The sequence below is a fragment of the Salvelinus fontinalis genome, chromosome 34 (genome assembly GCF_029448725.1).
Source record: "Salvelinus fontinalis isolate EN_2023a chromosome 34, ASM2944872v1, whole genome shotgun sequence".
Lineage (NCBI taxonomy): Eukaryota > Metazoa > Chordata > Actinopteri > Salmoniformes > Salmonidae > Salvelinus > Salvelinus fontinalis.
The window spans coordinates 6,032,914-6,052,920 of record NC_074698.1 but is presented as its reverse complement, the minus strand read 5'-3'; the positions used below and the strand labels follow the sequence as shown (position 1 = coordinate 6,052,920).

Sequence of the window (20,007 nt, the reverse complement as noted above, 5' to 3'; positions counted from 1 at the left end):
GTTTACAGACATATTCAATCAATCCCTATCCCAGTCTGCTGTTCACACATGCTTCAAGAAGGCCACCCTTGTTCCTGTTCCCAAGAAAGCTAAAGTAACTGAGCTAAACGACTATCGCCCCGTAGCACTCACTTCCGTCATCATGAAGTGCTTTGAGAGACTAGTCAAGGATCATATTACCTCCACCCTACCAGACACCCTAGACCCACTCCAATTTGCTTACCGCCCCAATAGGTCCACAGACGACGCAATCTCAATCACACTGCACACTGCACACTGCCCTAACCCATCTGAACAAGAGGAATACCTATGTAAGAATGCTGTTCATCGATTACAGCTCAGCATTTAACACCATAGTACCCTCCAAACTCGTCATTAAGGTCGAGACCAAGGGTCTCGACCACGCCCTATGCAACTGGGTCCTGGACTTTCTGACGGGCACCCCCAGGTAGGTGAGGGTAGGAAACAACATCTCCACCCCGCTGATCCTCAACACTGGGGCCCCACAAGGGTGCATGCTCAGCCCTCTCCTGTACTCCCTGTTCACCCATGACTGAGTGGCCATGCAAGCCTCCAACTCAATCATCAAGTTTGCAGACGACACTACAGTGGTAGACTTGATCACCAACAACGATGAGATGGCCTACAGGGAGGAGGGTGAGGGCCCTCGGAGTATGATGTTAGGAAAATAACATCACACTCCACGTCAACAAAACAAAGTAGCTTATCATGGACTTCAGGAAACAGCAGAGGGAGCACCCCCCTATCCACATCGATGGGACAGTAGTGGATTAGGTGGAAAGTTTTAAGTTCCTCGGCATACACATCACGGACAAACTGAAATGGTCCACCCACACAGACAGCATGGTGAAGAAGGCGCAACAGCGCCTCTTCAACCTCAGGATGCTGAAGAAATGTGGCTTGTCACCAAAAACACTCTTTTACAGATGCATCCTGTCGGGCTGTATCACCGCCTGGTACGGCAACTGCTCCGCCCACGACCGGAAGGCACTCCAGAGGGCAGTGAGGTCTGCACAACCCATCACCGGCGGCAAACTACCTGCCCTCTAGGACACCTACAGCACCCGATGTCACAGGAAGGCCAAAAAGATCATAAAGGACAACAACCACCCGAGCCTGTTCACCCCGCTATCATCCAGAAGGCGAGGTCAGTACAGGTGCATCAAAGCTGGGACCGAGAGACTGTTAAACAGCTATCACTATCATTGAGTGGCTGCTGCCAACATACTGACTCAAATCTCTAGCCACTTTAATAATAAAAAATTGAATGTAATAAATGTATCTCTAGTCACTTTAAACAATGCCACTTCATATAATGTTTACACACCGTACATTACTCATCTCATATGTATATACTGTAATCTATACCATCTACTGCATCTTGCCTATGCTGCACAGCCATCGTCATCCATATATTTATATGTACATATTCTTATTCATTCCTTTACAATTGTCTGTATAAGGTAGTTGTTGTGGAATTGTTATTTTACTTGTTAGATATTACTGCACGTCGGAACTAGAAGGACAAGCATTTCGCTACACTCACATTAACATCTGCTAACCATGTGTATGTGACCAATAAAATGTGTTTTGATGGGAAATCTTAACGGCACTGCATGCAATGACATTCTAGAGGATTCTGTACTTCCAACTTTGTGGCAACAGTTTGGAGAATGTCCTTTCCTGTTTCAGCATGAAAATGCCCCTGTGCTCAAAGCGAACGCCCATACAGAAATGGTTGGTCGAGATCGGTGTAGACGAACTTGACTGGCCTGCACAGAGCCCTGGCCTCAACCCCATCGAACACCTTTTTAGATGAATTGGAATGCTGACTGCGAGCCAAGCCTAACCACCAACTAATGCTCTTGTGGCTGAATGGACCAAGTCCCCTCAGCAATGTTCCAACATCTATAAGAAACCCTTTCCAGAAGAGTGGAGGCTGTTATAGCAGCAAAGGGGGGACCAACTCTATATTAATACCCATAATCTTGGAATGAGATGTTCGACGAGCAGGTGTCCACATAGTTTTGGTCATGTAGTGTATATATACTGGTAGCTGCCAAAATAAAGGAAACATATTATTAGCATTCTCACAACCAGCTTCATGAGGTAGTCACCTGGAATGCATTTAAATTAACTGATGTGCTTTCTTAAAAGTTAATTTGTGCAATTTCTTTCCTTCTTAATGCTTTTGAGCCAATCAGTTGTGTTGTGACAAGATAGGGGGGTATACAGAAGACAGCCCTATTTGGTCAAATACCAAGTCCATATTATGGCAAGAACAGCTCAAATAGGCAAAGAGAAATTACAGTCCATCATTACTTTAAGACATGAAGGTCAGCCAATCCGGAAAATGTCAAGAACTTTGAACGTTTCTTCAAGTGCAGTTGCAAAAACCATCAAGCGCTATGATGAAACTGGCTCTCATGAGGACCGCCACAGGAAAGGAAGACCCAGAGTTACCTCTGCTACAGAGGATAAGTTCATTAGAGTTATCAGCCTCAGAAATTGCATTACAAATAAATACTTCACCGAGTTCAAGTAACAGACACATCAACATCAACTGTTCAGAGGAGACTGCGTGAATCAGGCCTTCATCGTCGAATTGCTGCAAAGAAACCACTACTAAAGGACACCAATAATAAGAAGAGAATTTCTTGGGCCAAGAAACACGAGCAATGGACATTAGACCGGTGGAAATGTGTCCTTTGGTCTGGAGTCCAAATTGGATATTTTTGGTTCCAACTGCTATGTCTTTGTGAGACGCGGTGTGGGTGAACGGATGATCTCCGCATGTGTATTTCCCACCGTAAAACATGGAGGAGGAGGTGTTATGCTGTGGGGGTGCTTTGCTGGTGACACTGTCTGTGATTTATTTAGAATTCAAGGCACACTTAACCAGCATGGCTACCACAGCATTCTGCAGCGATACGCCATCCCATCTGGTTTGGGCTTAGTGGGACTAACATTTGTTTTTCAACAGGACAATGACCCAACACACCTCCAGGTTGTGTAAGGGCTATTTTACCAAGAAGGAAAGTGATGGAGTGCTGCATCAGATGACCTGGCCTCCACAATCCCCTGACCACAACCAAATTGAGATGGTTTGGGATGAGTCAGACCGCAGAGTGAAGGAAAAGCAGCCAACAAGTGCTCAGCATATGTGGGAACTCCTTCAAGACTGTTGGAAAAAATCATTCCGGGTGAAGCCGGTTGAGAGACTGCCAAGAGTATTCAAAGCTGTCATCAATGAAATACTTATAAAGCCCTTCTTACATCAGCCGATGTCGCAAAGTGCTATACAGAAACCCAGTCTAAAACCCCAAACAGCAAGCAATGCAGATGTAGAAGCAAGCTGGCTAGGAAAATTTCCCTAGAAAGGCAGGAACCTTGAAAGAAACCTAGAGAGGAACCAGGGACTGAGGGGCGGCCAGTCCTCTTCTGGCTGTGCCGGGTGGAGATTATAACAGTACATGGCCAAGATGTTCAAACGTTCATAGATGACCAGCAGGGTCAAATAATAATAATCACAGTGGTTGTAGAGGGTGCAACAGGTCAGCACCTCAGGAGTAAATGTCAATTAGCTTCTCATATCCGATCATTCAGAGTTAGAGACAGCAGGTGCAGTAGAGAGAGAGAGAGAGTCGAAAACAGCAGGTCCGGGACAAGGTAGCACGTCCCGAGAACAGGTCAGGGGACAGCAAGGAGTCATCAGGCCAGGTAGTTCTGAGGCATGGTCCTAGGGCTCAGGTTCGTTGAGAGAAGAGAAAGAGAAAAAGAAAGAGAGCGAGAAAGAGAGAGAATTAGAAGGAGCATACTTAAAATTCACACAGGACACCAGATAAGACAGGAGGAATACTCCAGATATAACAGACTGACACTAGCCCCCGACACATAAACTATTGCAACATAATTACTGTAGGCTGAGACAGGAGAGGTCAGGAGACACTGTGGCCCCACCCAACGATACCCCAGGACAGGGCCAACCAGGCAGGATATAACCCCACCCACTTTGCCAAAGCACAGCCCCCACACCACTAGAGGGATATCTTCAACCACCAACTTACTACCCTGAGACAAGGCCGAGTATAGCCCACGAAGATCTCCCCCACGGCACGAACCCAGACAGGAAGATCACGTCAGTGACTCAACCCACTCAAGTGACACACCCCTCCTAGGGACGGCATGGAAGAGCACCAGTAAGCCAGTGACTCAGCCCCCGTAATAGAGTTAGAGGCAGAGAATTCCAGTGGAGAGAAGGGAACCAGACATGCAGAGACAGCAAGGGCGGTTCGTCGCTCCAGTGCCATCCCGTTGCCCTTCACACCCCTGGGCCAGACTACACTCAATCATAGGACCTACTGAAGAGATGAGTCTTCAATAAAGACTTAAAGGTTGAGACCGAGTCTGCGTCTCTCACATGGATAGGCAGACCATTCCATAAAAATGGAGCTCTATAGGAGAAAGCCCTGCCTCCAGCTGATTGCTTAGAAATTCTAGGGACAATAAGGAGACCTGCGTCTTGTGACCATAGCATACGTGTAGGTATGTACAGCAGGACCAAATCGGAAAGATAGGTAGGAGCAAGCCCATGTAATGCTTTGTAGGTTAGCAGTAAAACACTGAAATCAACCCTAGCCAGGAAGCCAGTGTAGAGAGGCTAGCACTGGAATAATATGATCACATTTTTTGGTTCTAGTCAAGATTCTAGCAGCCGTGTTTTAGTACTAACTGAAGTTTATTTAGTGCTTTATCCGGGTAGACGTGAAGTAGAGCATTGCAGTAGTATAATCTAGAAGTGACAAAAGCATGGATGAATTTTTATGCATCATTTTTGGACAGAAGGTTTCTGATTTTTGCAACGTTACATAGATGGAAAAAAGCTGTCCTTGAAACAGTCTTGATATGTTTGTCAAAAGAGAGATCAGGGTCCAGAGTAACACCGAGGTCCTTCACAGTTTTATTTGAGACGACTGTTCAACTATCAAGATTAATTGTCAGATCCAACAGAAGATCTCTTTGTTTCTTGGGACCTAGAACTAGCATCTCTGTTTTGTCCGAATTTAAAAGTAAAACATTTGCCACCATACACTTCCTTATGTCTGAAACACAGGCTTCCAGAGAGGACAATTTTGTTGTTTCACCATGTTCCATTGAAATGTACAGCTGTGTATTGTCCGAATTGCAGTGAAAGTTAACATTATGCTTCTGAATGACATGACCAAGAGGTAAAATATATAGTGAAAACAATAGTGGTCCTAAAACAGAACCTTGAGGAACACTGAAATTTACTGTTGATTTGTCAGAAGACAAACCAGCCACAGAGACAAACTGATATCGTTCTGACAGATAAGATCTAAACCAGGCCAGAACTTGTCCATGTAGACCAATTTGGGTTTCCAATCTTTCCAAAAGAATGTGGTGATCGATGGTATCAAAAGCAGCGCTAAGGTCTAGGCGCACGAGGACAGATGCAGAGCCTTGGTCTAACGCCATTAAAAGGTAATTTACCACCTTCACGAGTGCAGTCTCAGTGCAATGATGGAGTCTAAACCCAGACTGAAGCGTTTCGTATACATTGTTTGTCTTCAGGAAGGCAGTGAGTTGCTGCGCAACAGCTTTTTCCCCAAAAATTGAGAGGAATGGGAGATTTGATGTAGGCCAATGTTTTTTAAATATTTTCTGGGTCAACATTTGGCTTTTTCAAGAGAGGCTTTATTACTGACACCTTTTGTGAGTTTGGTACACATCCGGTGATAGGGAGCCGTTTATTATGTTCAACATAGGAGGGCCAAGCACAGGAAGCAGCTCTTTCAGTAGTTTAGTTGGAATAGGGTTCAGTATGCAGCTTGAAGGTTTAGATGCCATGACTATTTTCATCAATGTGTAAAGCGATATAGTATTAATAAACTTGAGTCTCCCTTGATCCTAGGTCCTGGAAGTGTTGTGCAGACTCAGGTCAACTGAGCGTTGGAGAAATACGCAGATTTAAAGAGTCCATAATTTGCTTTCTAATGATCATGATCTTTTTGTCAAAGAGGTTCATTCATTTTTCACTGCTGAAGTGAAAGCCATCCTCTCTTGGGGAATGCTGATTATTATTTTTTTTCTTTATTTCTTTATTTTTTTTTTTTCATGTATTTTTATTTTATTTTATTTTATCCCCTTTTCTCCCCAATTTCCGTTGTATCCAATCGCTAGTAATTACTATCTTGTCTCATCGCTACAACTCCCGTACGGGCTCGGGAGAGACGAAGGTCGAAAGTAATGCGTCCTCCGAAGCACAACCCAACCAAGCCGCACTGCTTCTTTAACACAGCGCGCCTCCAACCCGGAAGCCAGCCGCACCAATGTGTCGGAGGAAACACCGTGCACCTGGCCCCCTTGGTTAGCACGCACTGCGCCCAGCACGCCACAGGAGTCGCTGGAGCGCGATGAGACAAGGAAAATCCCTACCGGCCAAACCCTCCCTTACCCGGACGACGCTAGCCCAATTGTGCGTCGCCCCACGGACCTCCCGGTCGCGGCCGGCTGCGACAGAGCCTGGGGGCGAACCCAGAGACTCTGGTGGCGCAGTTAGCACTGCGATGCAGTGCTCTAGACCACTGCGTCACCCGGGAGGCCCTGGAATGCTGATTTTTAAATTATTTTTTAATTTTTAAAATACATTTTATCCCCTTTTCTTCCCAATTTTCGTGGTATCCAATCGCTAGTAATTACTGTCTTGTCTCATCGCTACAACTCCCGTACGGGCTCGGGAGAGACGAAGGTCGAAAGCCACGCGTCCTCCGAAGCACAACCCAACCAAGCCGCACTGCTTCTTAACACAGCGCGCCTCCTACCCGGAAGCCAGCCGCACCAATGTGTCGGAGGAAACACCGCGCACCTGGCCCCCTTGGTTAGCGCGCACTGCGCCCGGCCCGCCACAGGAGTCGCTGGAGCGCGATGAGACAAGGATATCCCTACCGGCCAAACCCTCCCTAACCCGGACGACGCTAGCCCAATTGTGCGTCGCCCCACGGACCTCCCGGTCGCGGCCTGCTGCGACAGAGCCTTGGCGCGAACCCAGAGACTCTGGTGGCGCAGCTAGCACTGCGATGCAGTGCCCTAGACCACTGCGCCACCCGGGAGGCCCCGGGAATGCTGATTTTTAGTTAGCTTTGCGACAGTATCAAAAATAAATTTTGGATTGTTCTTATTCTCCTCAATTAAGTTGGAAAAATAGGATGACCGAGCAGCAGTGAGGGCTCTTCGATACTGCACGGTACTGTCTTTCTAAGCTAATCGTAAGACTTCCAGTTTGGTGTAGCGCCATTTCCGTTCCAATTTTCTGGAAGCTTGCTTCAGGGCTCGGTATTTTCTGTATACAAGGGAGCTAATTTCTTATGACAAATGTTTTTTGTTTTTAGGGGTGCGACTGCATCTAGGGTATTATGCAAGGGTAAATTAATTTACACAGTTAGGTAGTTAACCAATTGTTGTACTCTGACGTCCTTGGGTAGATGGAGGGAGTCTGGAAGGGCATCTAGGAATCTTTGGGTTGTCTGAGAATTTATAGCACGGCTTTTGATGATCCTTGGTTGGGGTCTGAGCAGATTATTTGCTGCGATTGCAAACGTAATAAAATGGTGGTCCGATAGTCCAGGATTATGAGCAAAAACATTAAGATCCACAATATTTATTCCACGGGAAAGAACTAGGTCCAGAGTATGACCGTGGCAGTGAGTAGGTCCGGAGACATGTTGGACAAAACCCACTGTGTCAATGATGAAAGCCTTTTGGAGTGGGTCTGTGGACTTTTCCATGTGAATATTAAATTAGAATATTATCTGCCATGACTACAAGGTCCGATAGGAATTCAGGGAACTCAGTGAGGAACGCTGTATACGGCCCAGGAGGCCTGTAAACAGTAGCTATAAAAAGTGATTGAGTAGGCTGCATAGATTTCATGACTAGAAGCTCAAAAGACGAAAAACGCAGTATTTTTTTAGGTACATTTAAATTTGGTATCGTAAATGTTAGCAACACCTCCGCCTTTGTGGGATGAGCAGGGGATATGGTCACTAGTGTAACCATGTTTCAGTCAGGCCAATCACATCAAGATTGTGATCAGTGATTATTTCATTAACTATAACTGCCTTGGAAGCGAGGGATCTAACATTAAGTAGCCCTATTTTGAGATGTGAGATATCACAATCTCTTTCAAGAATGGAAGAGGTCTTTATTCCAGTGAGATTGTTAAGGCGAACATCGCCATGTTTAGTTTTGGCCTACCTAGATCAAGGCATAGACACAGTCTCAATGGGGATAGCTGAGCTGACTACACTGACTGTGCTAGTGGCAGACGCCACTAAGCTGGCAGTCTAACAGCCTGCTGCCTGGCCTGCACCCATCTCATTGTGGAGCTATTTTAAAAAAATATATATATTTCACCTTTATTTAAACAGGTAGGCAAGTTGAGAACAAGTTCTCATTTACAATTGCGACCTGGCCAAGATAAAGCAAAGCAGTTCGACACATACAACAACACAGAGTTACACATGGAGTAAAACAAACATACAGTCAATAATGCAGTAGAAAAAAATAAGTATATACAATGTGAGCAAATGAGGTGAGATAAGGGAGGTAAAGGCAAAAAAAGGCCATGGTGGCGAAGTAAATACCATGTAGCAAGTAAAACACTGGAATGGTAGATTTGCAGTGGAAGAATGTGCAAAATAAAGATAGAAATAATGGGGTGCAAAGGAGCAAAATAATTAAATAAATACAGTAGGGGGAGAGGTAGTTGTTTGGGCTAAATTATAGATGGGCTATGTACAGGTGTAGTAATCTGTGAGCTGCTCTGACAGCTGGTGCTTAAAGCTAGTGAGGGAGATAAGTGTTTCCAGTTTCAGAGATTTTTGTAGTTCATTCCAGTCATTGGCAGCAGAGAACTGGAAGGAGAGGCGGTCAAAGGAAGAATTTGTTTTGGGGGTGACCAGAGAGATATACCTGCTGAAGCGCGTGCTACAGGTGGGTGCTGCTATGGTGACCAGCGAGCTGAGATAAGGGGGGACTTTACCTAGCAGGGTCTTGTAGATGACCTGAAGCCAGTAGGTTTGGCGATGAGTATGAAGCGAGGGCCAGCCAACGAGAGCATACAGGTCGCAGTGGTGGGTAGTATATGGGGCTTTGCTGACAAAACGGATGGCACTGTGATAGACTGCATCCAAATTATTGAGTAGGGTATTGGAGGCTATTTTGTAAATGACATTGCCGAAGTCGAGGATCGGTAGGATGGTCAGTTTTACAAGGGTATGTTTGGCAGCAGGAGTGAAGGATGCTTTGTTGCGAAATAGGAAGCCAATTCTAGATTTAACTTTGGATTGGAGATGTTTGGTGTGAGTCTGGAAGGAGAGTTTACAGTCTAACCAGACACCTAGGTATTTGTAGTTGTCCACATATTCTAAGTCAGAACCGTCCAGAGTAGTGATGTTGGACGGGCGGGCAGGTGCCGGCAGCGATCGGTTGAAGAGCATACATTTAGTTTTACTTGTATTTAAGAGCAATTGGAGGCCACGGAAGGAGAGTTGTATGGCATTGAAGCTCGTCTGGAGGGTTGTTAACACAGTGTCCAAAGAAGGGCCAGAGGTATACAGAATGGTGTCATCTGCGTAGAGGTGGATCAGAGACTCACCAGCAGCAAGAGCGACATCATTGATGTACACAGAGAAGAGAGTCGGTCCAAGAATTGAACCCTGTGGCACCCCCATAGAGACTGCCAGAGGCCCGGACAACAGGCCCTCCGATTTGACACACTGAACTCTATCAGAGAAGTAGTTAGTGAACCATCATTTGAGAAACCAAGGCTATCGAGTCTGCCAATGAGGATGTGGTGATTGACAGAGTCGAAAACCTTGGCCAGGTCAATGAATACGGCTGCACAGTATTGTTTCTTATCGATGGCGGTTAGGATATCGTTTAGGACCTTGAGCATGGCTGAGGTGCAATCATGACCAGCTCTGAAACCAGATTGCAAAGCGGAGAAGGTATGGTGGGATTCGAAATGGTCGGTAATCTGTTTGTTGACTTGGCTTTTGAAGACATTAGAAATCCCCCTTTGAAGAGGGGGATGACTGCAGCGGCTTCCCAATCTTTGGGAATCTCAGACGACACGAAAGAGAGGTTGAACACCCTAGTAATAGGGGTTGCAACAATTTCAGCAGATAATTTTAGAAAGAAAGGGTCCAGATTATCTAGCCCGGCTGATTTGTAGGGGTCAGATTTTGCAGCTCTTTCAGAACATCAGCTGACTGGATTTGGGAGAAGGAGAAATGGGGAAGGTTTGGGCGAGTTGCTGTGGGGGGTGCAGTGCTGTTGACCGGGGTAGAGGTAGCCAGGTGGAAAGCATGGCCAGCCATAGAAAAATGCTTATTGAAATTCTCAATTATAGTGGATTTATCGGTGGTGACAGTGTTTCCTGTCCTCAGTGCAGTGGGCAGCTGGGAGGAGGTGTTCTTATTCTCCATGGACTTTACAGTGTCCCAGAACCTTTTTGAGTTTGTGTTGCAAGAAGCAAATTTCTGCTTGAAAAAGCTAGCCTTGGCTTTTCTAACTGCCCGTGTATATTGGTTTCTAGCTTCCCTGAAAAGTTGCATATCACGGGCGCTGTTCGATGCTAATGCAGAACGCCATAGGATGTTTTTGTGTTGGTTAAGGGCAGTCATAGCCCTCGGTTCTCTCCAGACCTATCTGTTCCTGGTTCTAAATTTCTTGAATGGGGCATGCTTATTTAAGATGGTTAGGAAGGCATTTATAAAAATAACCAGGCATCCTCTACTGATGAGATGAGATCAATATCCTTCCAGGATACCCCGGCCAGGTCGATTAGAAAGGCCTGCTCGCTGAAGTGTTTCAGGGAGCGTTTGACAGTGATGAGTGGAGGTCGTTTGACCGCTGACCCATTACGGATGAAGGCAATGAGGCAGTGATCGCTGAGATCCTGGTTGAAAACAACAGAGGTGTATTTAGAGGGCAAGTTAGTTTGGAGGATATCTATGAGGGTGCCTGTGTTTACAGCTTTGGGGTGGTACCTGGTAGGTTCATTGGTAATTTGTGTGAGATTGAGGGCATCAAGCTTAGATTGTAGGATGGCTGGGGTGTTAAGCATGTTCCAGTTTAGGTCGCCTAGCAGCACGAGCTCTGAAGCAAGATGGGGGGCAATCAGTTCACATATGGTGTCCAGAGCACAGCTGGGGGCAGAGGGTGGTCTATAGCAGGCGGCAACGGTGAGAGACTTGTTTTTAGAGAGGTGGATTTTTAAAAGTAGAAGTTCAAATTGCTTGGGTACAGACCTGGATAGTAGGACAGAACTCTGCAGGCTATCTTTGCAATAGATTGCAACACCGCCCCCTTTGGCCGTTCTGTCTTGTCTGAAAATGTTGAATGGAGGAATGGAGATTTCAGAATTTTTGGAGGTCTTCCTAAGCCAGGATTCAGACACGGCTAGAACATCCGGGTTGGCAGTGTGTGCTAAAGCAGTGAATAAAACAAACTTAGGGAGGAGGCTTCTAATGTTAACATGCATGAAACCAAGGCTATTACGGTTACAGAAGTCATCAAAAGAGAGCGCTTGGGGAATAGGAGTGGAGCTAAGCCCTGCAGGGCCTGGATTCACCTCTACATCACCAGAGGAACAGAGGAGGAGTAGGATAAGGGTACGGCTAAAAGCTATGAGAATTGGTCGTCTAGAACGTCCGGAACAGAGTAAAAGGAGGTTTCTGGGGGCGATAAAATAGCTTCAAGGAATAATGTACAGACAAAGGTATGGTAGGATGTGAATACAGTGGAGGTAAACCTAGGTATTGAGTGATGATGAGAGAGATATTGTCTCTAGAAACATCATTGAAACCAGGTGATGTCATCGCATGTGTGGGTGGTGGAACTGAAAGGTTGGATAAGGTATAATGAGCAGGGCTAGAGGCTCTACAGTGAAATAAGCCAATAAACACTAACCAGAACAGCAATGGACAAGGCATATTGACATTAAGGAGAGGCATGCTTAGCCGAGTGATCATAAGGGGCCAGTGAGTAGTGAGGTTGGTTAGGGTAACGGCGATTCAGACAGCTAGCTGAGCCATCGGTAGCAAGCTAGCATAGGATGGAAGTCTGCTTTTAGCCACCTCGTGCGTTTCCGACGGTAGATTAGTTGGGTTCCGTGTGGTAGAGGGGATCAATCCAATTGGCAAAATAGATATAGTTATAGTGACCCAAGAAAAATTGTCCGATAGATAGACCTATTCAGATAGCAGCCGATAAGACAGCTAACGATTAGCGGGCCGCAGATGGGCGTTCAGGTAACGCCGCGACGGAGGGGCCAGTTGGATAACTCCCTCGGGCAGATAACGTCGGTAGTACAGTCGTGAAGGCCCGGTGGGGCTCCGCATCGGCAGTAAAACGGGTCCGGATTGTAGCCCAGGAGTGGCTGATGGAACTCTTCAGCTGGCTAGCTCTGGAATAATTGATGTTTGCTCCGGGATCGATGTAAGCCAATAGTCACACGGATAGCAGCTAGCTAGCTGCGAGATCCAGGTGTAAATGTCCAGAGCTTGCGGTTGAAATCTGGGGATATGGAGAGAAAAATAGGTCCGGTATGTTCTGGTCTGAGTCACGTTGTACAAAACTGGCAATAGCTTTAAACTAAAGGACAGCTGATGACCACAAACCGTGGTTAGCTGAATACTAACGTTAGCCAGTAAACTGGCTAGCTTCTGGTTAGCTTCTGGGTAGCTTCTGGTTAGCTTCTGGCTAGCTTCTATTGTGGATTTCAGATTTGAGGTAAATAATACTTTTTTTAAATAATTGGTGAGGAGAGTGTTTTGAAGTTTAGTTTTTGGAAAAGAAAATATATAAAAGATATGCGAAGAAAAATGTAAATATATATATACACGGGACATGACAAGACGAGGACAAAGGACGTCTGACTGCTATGCCATCTTGGGGCATCATTACGAGGTTATCAAGGCAAAGGGTGGCTATTTTGAAGAATCTCAAATAAAAAAAAATATTTTGATTTGTTTAACACTTTTTTGGTTACTACATCATTCCATATGCGTTATTTCATAGTTTTGATGTCTTCACTATTATTCTACAACGTAAAAAATTATGAAAATAAAGAAAAACCCTTGAATGAGTAGGTGTTCTAAAACTTTTTACCTGTAGTATATATATATGTAACAATGCGGAGGGCTCCGTGTAGCTCTGTATAGCTTGACATGATTGGTTGACGATAGGTGGTGGTGGGAGGTCCAGTATAAACACAAACTTACTTCCTTGACAACTTCCTTCACAAAAGTGCAAGAAGTATAAATGCTTTTACTACCCTTCCCAACAGCTCCGCACCCCCCGCAGCTACGTGCCCGAGCCTCCCCAGCTTCTCCTTCACCCAAATCCAGATAGCTGATGTTTTGAAAGAGCTGCAAAACCTGGACCCCTTCAAATCAGCTGGGCTCGACAATCTGGACCCTCTCTTTCTAAAATTATCCACCGCCATTGTTGCAACCCTTATTACCAGTCTGTTCAATCTCTCTTTCGTATCATTTAAGATTCCTAAAGATTGGAAAGCTGCCGCGGTCCGAGCTGGTCACGGGTGCACCTCAGCCACGTTCAAGGTACTAAACGATATCATAACCGCCATCGATAAAAGACAGTACTGTGCAGCCGTCTTCATCGACCTGGCCAAGGTTTTTGACTCTGTCAATCCCTGTATTCTTATCGGCAGACTCAACAGCCTTGGTTTCAATGATGTCGCTCTTGCTGTGGTTGATTCTTTGATCCACCTCTACGCAGACGACACCATTCTGTATACTTCTGGCCCTTCTTTGGACACTGTGTTAACAAACCTCCAAACGAGCTTCAATGCCATACAACACTCCTTCCGTGGCCTCCAACTGCTCTTAAACTCTAGTAAAACTAAATGCATGCTCTTCAACCGATTGCTGCCCGCACCCACCCGCCCGACTAGCATCACTACTCTGGACGGTTCTGACTTAGAATATGTGGACAACTACAAATACCTAGGTGTCTGGCTAGACTGTAAACTCTCCTTCCAGACTCATATTAAGCATCTCCAATCCAAAATTAAATCTAGAATCGGCTTCCTATTTCACAACAAAGCCTCGTTCACTCACGCTGTCAAACATAAAACTGACTATCCTACCGATCCTTGACTTCGGCGATGTCATTTACAAAATAGCCTCCAACACTCTACTCAGCAAACTGGATGCAGTCTATCGCAGTGCCATCTGTTTTGTCACCAAAGCCCCATATACCAGCCACCACTGCGACCTGTATGCTCTCGTCAACTGGCCCTCGCTACATATTCGTCACCAGACCCACTGGTTCCAGGCCATCTATAAGTCTTTGCTAGGTAAAGCTCCGCCTTATCTCAGCTCACTGGTCACCATAACAACACCCACCCATGGCACGTGCTCCAGCAGGTATATCTCACTGGTCATCCCCAAAGCCAACACCTTTGGCCGCCTTTCCTTCCAGTGCTCTGTTGCCAATGACTGGAACGAATTGCAAAAAAAAAACAAAAAAAAAAAAAAAGAAATAATCGCTGAAGTTGGAGACTTATATCTCCCTCACTAGCACTAAGCATCAGCTATCTGAGCAGCTCACCGATCGCTGCAGCTGTACACAGCCCATCTGTAAATAGCCAATCCAATCTACCTACCTCATCCCCATGTTGTTTTTATTTACTTTTTTTTGCACACCAGTATTTCTACTTGCACATCATCATCTGCACATCGTTCACTCCAGTGTTCATTTGCTGAATTGTAATTACGTCGCCACTATGGCCTATTTATTTTCTTACCTCCTTTCTCCATTTGCACACACTGTATATAGCTTTCTCTATTGTTATTGACTGTATGTTTGTTTATCCCATGTGTAACTGTGTGTTGCTGTTTTTTGTTGCACTGCTTTACTTTATCTTGGCCAGGTCGCAGTTGTAAATGAGAACTTGTTCTCAACTGGCCTACCTGGTTAAATAAAGGTGAAATAAAATGTTTTAAAAAATACTTCTGCAGAGGCTGTATCACAGTAAATGCTAGAAGGCAGATTTACCATGCAGAGCCTTTTACCCATACAAACGAATGGAAGTACTGAGGTAGTTGTGGCAACAAAAATAAGAGGTTAAATATGTTTTAAAAAATCAGACCTCTTCTCCCTCCTACGTTCCCGTAGCCGACCATCGATCCGGATGGTTAAAGTGATGAGTGAGTCGATCCGTCGGTTGTTCCCGGGCTGCAAGCTCATCCTTTACTTCCTCTGATAATCCGTGCAGGAACGTGTCAAACAGCGCTTCCGGGTTCCAGGCATCCTCCGCTGCTAGCATGCGGAAATACACAGAGGGAGTCCTGCTGAAGCTGGAGTAACTTCCGGGCAGCCTCACTACCGGACACCGTAGCCTTAAACTTTTCTCACCTCCGACACAAATACCTCCTATACCTCGTATCTTCGAGCGGTCGAAGGGAAACGAAGAAAGCTGCAGCTCGAAAACGAGGAAGCACTGGGAGAGAAATGCCAGGCAGGTTCTGGAATCTCCATCGTTGCGCTCCGGGGGAGGTTCCCGGGAAACCGGGGTCATGGCGCTGCTACCAGTTCGGTTACTGAGGGGCTGGGAGGTTACTGTCGTGGTAGGCTGCCTAGTAAGCAACCCATGGAATTGCTCCCGCAAAGCATCCAATGCTAGGTCGTGACGTTTGGCCACATCCTGGAACCCTTCCATCAGACCTCAAAGTAACACCTCGTGTCTACCAATGAGGGCTCCTTGGGAGGAGATGGCATTGCGGAGCTGGTCCAAGTCTGCTTGGTCAGTCAGGGCCAGTTCGTACTATCACATTTCAGGTAAGACCCAAGTACAGACTGTGTCAAGTAACAATATTTATTACAACAACAGGGGCAGGCAAAAGACAGGTCAAGGCAGGCAGGGGTCGGTAATCCAGAGTAGGGGCAAAAGCACCAGACGGCAGGCAGGCTCAGGGTCAGGGGCAGGCAGAGTGGTCAGGCAGGCGGGCTCAGAGTCAGCACCGGCAATGGTAAAAACCAGGAGCGCGAGAAAAGAGAGACTGGGGAAAAGCAGGAGCTGAGAAACAAAACACTGGTTGACTTGACAAACTAGCAACAGACAGACAGAGAACACAGGTATAAGTGCACAGGGGATAATGGTGAAGATGGGCGACACCTGGAGGGGGTGGAGACAAGCACAAGGACAGGTGAAACAGATCAGGGCGTGACATATGGGGTATTGTATGTAGATTGAAGAGGGGAAAAAATATTGAATCCATTTTAGAACAAGGCTGTGACATAACAAAATACCTTCCGACTGCACTGTATATGAAAAGATCTTGCACTTGAGACTGGGACTGGAGGCGATCTAGTGTCGGAACTATCCTACTATAGAGCCTGAGCCAATCGGATGGAGTGCTACTCCACCTTACTGCATACAACTCATTACATCGAATTGAGCTTTATTAGCATGTAGATATCACTTTAGTAGATTTCAACATGTAAGATAATAGTCAACAAAATCATATGAGACCTACTGCATGTAATATTCTACAGGGTTATCTTCATCTTTTCAGAAGCCAAAGACATTACAGGTTATGATTATCAATAACCATATATATAACATACCATCCAAATCATAACATCATGCACATCATCATATGCATATGATTTTATTAAAAGTGTTCAATGTCATGATAATATGAGGTTTATTAAGATTTGTCTATCGTTTCTATGTTATTAATACCTGCATGCGTTTACATGAATGTCCTGATGACATATGATCACATGGGTGACATATGGTTTGAAAAGCTCCTTCTCCCTGAAGTCATCATGGGCCAGTCATGCGTTGTCGATGCTCAGAAGAATAGTTCCTTTTAGATGGATGGCAGCCAGGAAATGAAAAGGTCATCGTCATGACTATACAAGCAATAAGGCCCAAAGGGGCCTGGTGGTATTTTGTGAACATTCTTAAGCGGTGTTGCTTGGCATGACCTACGCCTCAGTCTTAACAACAACTTTAATTACCAACACCCATATTCAAGATAAATCAATCAGATGCAATATGAATCCTTTCAACAGATTATCTGCTCTATTGAAATATTCCTCATCATCATCAACTCTGGGTTTGATGGGCCTGAGGGCATTTTCAGCTGTCTAGTCAAATCTTTGTAACATGGTCCATCTCTGCCACGACAGACCCAAAAGTTAAATCAGCAACAACCCAGTGTACATAACCCCAATCCAACAACACAGTGTATATTGAGCACATTACTGCTAAATCACACAAAAAAAGGTTGACCTGATGTACCTTTGCTTGGAGGTCAACAATGATAGTATAGAAAGCAGAGAAGTCAGGGGGAGTCTTACTCATCAGAAACAGGTGGATCTTCATCTCCAAATCAGCGTTGGCTTTCTCCAGCGTGGCCACCTTGCCCAGGTAGGTGGCTAAATGGTTATTCTGGTTCTGCATGGCGAACTTCCCACTGACACTGTTGTCCGCTGCTTCAGACATGGCCATGCCTCCTCCACCAAAGCCTCCTCCTTCACCTCCGCCGAAGCCGAATCCACCACCACCACCAGCAGAGAAGGACCTGGAGGTACCCCAGAGACACTTGCATCTCGGTAAGCACTTCTTTCCTAATGCCACTGATACGGCTGCCAAATCCAGACATGGAGAGGAGAGAGGTGCCGATAGATGTTCCCCTCACGGATCCACCAGAGAACATGAAGCTGCTGCTGGAGAAGGAGATCATGGTGATGGAGGCTGCAGCTGTCTTACTGTCTGTAAAGAGGAGGGAGTATAGGAGGGAGGTACCCCTGTTCCTTTTATACAGCGTCTTACACAAAGAGAGGGATGAGAAAGATCTGAGGAAACAGGGGAACACTAAATTCAAAAAAGTTGCCATAGGCCTTTTGACACTAGTATCAAGGCATTCGTAAACTAATGCTTACTTTGCACATTTGCACATGAGTTCATAAAACTTTGAATGTGGTTTGGCAATGTGGAATGCGACTGTTTGTACAAGCTGTGCCAATTATAGCAATATGAATACTTAATCTTCGCTACAGACAAGATGAAACCAAGCAATCTGCGAAAAACATGCCCTGGACTTATAAACACAATTATGTAGTCAGTAATAGGGATCTGGTGCTCAGTTTGACATAATGTATGTCTTAAATCACCTTTTGAATCATATTCATGAACTTCTACAAATTCACAACCATTATGGAATCTTGGCTGACAGCTATTTCACACTGAAATGTAAAAAATAATTTGTTAATTTACATTTCCTGAAAAACGTACATTGCTGAAACTTACAAGTCATTGCTTCAGATTGGGGATTTACGGTATACCAAATATGAAACTTAAAAGTCATTGCCGGAATTGACAAGTCAGTATGGTTAAAGATACTTTAAAAAATCCTAAAACCTGTTTGTTTTCTCGTGAGGTGCAGTTAGAGTGGGAGAACAGTGTGTGTGTGCATGTACAGTGGCTTCAGAAAATATTCACATCCCTTGACTTGTTCCACGTTTTGTTGTTTTACAATCGTTTGGCAGTGGTGGAAAGTACCCAGTTATCATACTTGAGTAAAGGTAAAGATACCTTCATAGAAAATGACTCAAGTAAAAGTGAAAGTCACCCAGTAAAACACTACTTGAGTAAAAGTCTACAAGTATTTGGTTTTAAATACACTTAAGTATCAAAAGTAAATGTAATTGCTAAAATATACTTAAGTATCTAAAGTAAAAGTATAAATCGTTTCAAATTACTTATATTAAGTAAACCAGACGGCAACATTTTATTGTTTTTTTAAATGATTTACAGATAGTCTCCAACACTCAGACATCATTTACAAATTAAGCTTGTGTTCAGTGAGTCCGCCAGAGCAGATGCAATAGGGATGGCCAGGGTTGTTCTCTTGATAAGTGTGTGAATTGGACGATTTTCCTGTCCTGCTAAGCATTCAAAATGTGACAAGTACCTTTGGGTGTCAGGGAAAATGTATGGAGTAAAAAGTACATGATTTTCTTTAGGAATGTAGTGGAGTGAGAGTAACAGTTGTCAACAATATAAATAGTAAAGTATAGTACAGATACAAAAACTTTACACCACTGTTGTTTTGTCAGAGATCTACACAAAATACTCTTTAATGTCAAAGTGGAAGAAAATTCAAACGTTTGTAAAAAACTAAATTATGAAAAATAAAACACGAATATATCTTAATTAGATATTTATTAAACTACTTGAGACAATACATGCTAGAATCACCTTTGGCACCGGTTGCAGTTGTGAGTATTTCTGGGTAAGTCTCTAAGAGCTTTGTACACCTAGATTGTAAAATATTTGCACATTTTTATTTTTAAAATTCCTCAAGCTCTGTCAAGTTGATTGTTGATCATTGCTAGACAGTTATTGTCAAGTCTTGCCATAGATTTTCAAGACGATTTAAAGCAAAACTGGAACTAGGTCACTCAGGAACAATCAATGTCATCTTGCTAAGCAACTCCAGACTATATTTGGCCTTCTGTTTTAGGTTATTGTCCTACAGAAAGGTTCATTTGTCTCCCAGTGTAACGGCTGTCGCTCTCCTCATCCTCGGACGAGGTGAGGAGAGAAGGATCTTCAGACCAAAACGCAGCATTTGGAAAATAAGCCATCTTCTTTTATTTTAAAGACGACGAAAAATAAACACGAAACACTTAATACAAACTAACAAAACAACAAACGATCGTGAAGCTAATAAACGTTGTGCACATACAACAGGCTACAAACGTTCTGACATAGACAACACTAGACACATGTACTCAACACAAACCCATATACTATACCCAACAACCCCTTTACCATAAAAACACCCAAAACCAACAAAACACAAACATTCCCCATGTCACACCCTGACCTAACTAAAATAATAAAGAAAACAAAGAATA

At 44.6% G+C, this 20,007-nt stretch overlaps 1 pseudogene; it reads right to left on the bottom strand.

The window, feature by feature from the left end:
* Positions 1 to 15,799: 15,799 nt before the first annotated feature.
* On the bottom strand, positions 15,800 to 17,856 carry LOC129833907 (keratin, type I cytoskeletal 50 kDa-like; annotated as a pseudogene).
* Positions 17,857 to 20,007: the final 2,151 nt, after the last annotated feature.